Source organism: Alosa alosa, chromosome 4, assembly GCF_017589495.1.
Source record: "Alosa alosa isolate M-15738 ecotype Scorff River chromosome 4, AALO_Geno_1.1, whole genome shotgun sequence".
Classification (NCBI taxonomy): domain Eukaryota; kingdom Metazoa; phylum Chordata; class Actinopteri; order Clupeiformes; family Clupeidae; genus Alosa; species Alosa alosa.
In genome coordinates, this window is record NC_063192.1 from 32,603,686 (window position 1) to 32,605,000 (window position 1,315).

The window sequence follows — 1,315 nt, forward strand, 5'->3', positions numbered from 1 at the left end:
CATGTGAGTATTTATGTGTTCTGACAATCAGTGACAACATAATGTCTCATTAATCATTAATACAGCACTGAGGCACATCCCTTTCCCAATGACTGTGTTCTTTGAAATCCTGGTGGGCTTTCATTTCAATAAGTCAGCCACTTAATGAGAGACAGCCAACCAAAGCATTGCTTGCACTGGTTAGAAAGCATGGTAACACTTTACTTGACGGGTGAGTTCATAACACATTCATAGCAGCTGTCATAAACTGCACATAAAGTATTCATGACTGTTTCATGAGACATGACTCAACATTCATACCAAACCTTTCATGAATGTGCAAGACAGAACGACGACAACTTGTCAAAATAAAAGTCCAACAATCGCAAAGCAGCATTGTCGTTTTTCTTTCCAGCCTTTGTATATATTTCATGAATATCTTATGAAGTCTACATCAAATGTCACTTTACTATACAAGTTGTGAAGTATTTGTAATCACGGAGTTTAACACTGGGAAACTAGCCTACATTCAGCTGACCCATATTTGTGTAACCTGGAACGGTTGGACATTCCCAGTAGCAAAAGATGAGAAATCATCTGCAAAGGTTAGGCTACATCATAAAACAAATAGATTATTTTGAAACAAAAATTATTTGCTTGACCATGATCTGTCTTTTTGGCAGTGGAGTAGCCCATTGACTCAGATGTGACATGATCAGGTAAGAGGTTTGGGACAAAAACGACAATGCTGCTTTGCGATTGGTAGACTTTTATTTTGACAAGTTGTCGTCGTTCTGTCTTCCACATTCATGAAAGGTTTGGTATGAATGTTGAGTCATGTCTCATGAAACAGTCATGAATGCTTTATGTGCAGTTTATGACAGCTGCTATGAATGTGTAATGAATTCACCCGTCAAGTAAAGTGTTACCGAAAGGGGTAGGAAACTCACAGAGAACTTATAAAGTATCTATGTAGACACACACATATGCATACCGGTACTCACACTCAAACACACACTCTCTCTCTCAAACACGCACGCACGCACGCACGCACGCACACAAAACTTTTAATTAGAAAATAAATGCTTAATATGTCTAGTGACTACAGAAACAATGACGCAATGACAATATTATAGAAAAATTGTACTCCCATGATGACATCACAAAAGTTCTGACTCAGATCTAAAGCAACACACACACACACACATACACACATACACACACACACACACTTCAAACATACACACCCTGTTGTCTATTGAGTCACATCAGGGTGGGATAAAACAAAAGCCTATCCAGATGGCTTCTGAGACAGGCCCAGAGACAGAAAGACAGA

The 1,315-nt window shown here is 38.9% G+C and overlaps 1 protein-coding gene across 2 annotated transcripts in view; it reads right to left on the reverse strand.

Moving 5' to 3' along the window:
- Positions 1-842: 842 nt before the first annotated feature.
- LOC125293746 (solute carrier family 26 member 6) overlaps positions 843-1,315 on the reverse strand; it is a 13,894-nt gene continuing 13,421 nt past the window's right edge. For both annotated transcript variants that reach the window (XM_048241845.1, XM_048241843.1), the window contains one exon: positions 843-1,315. This exon is cut by the window's right edge and continues 587 nt beyond it. The gene's annotated coding sequence lies outside the window, so the exon portion shown is untranslated.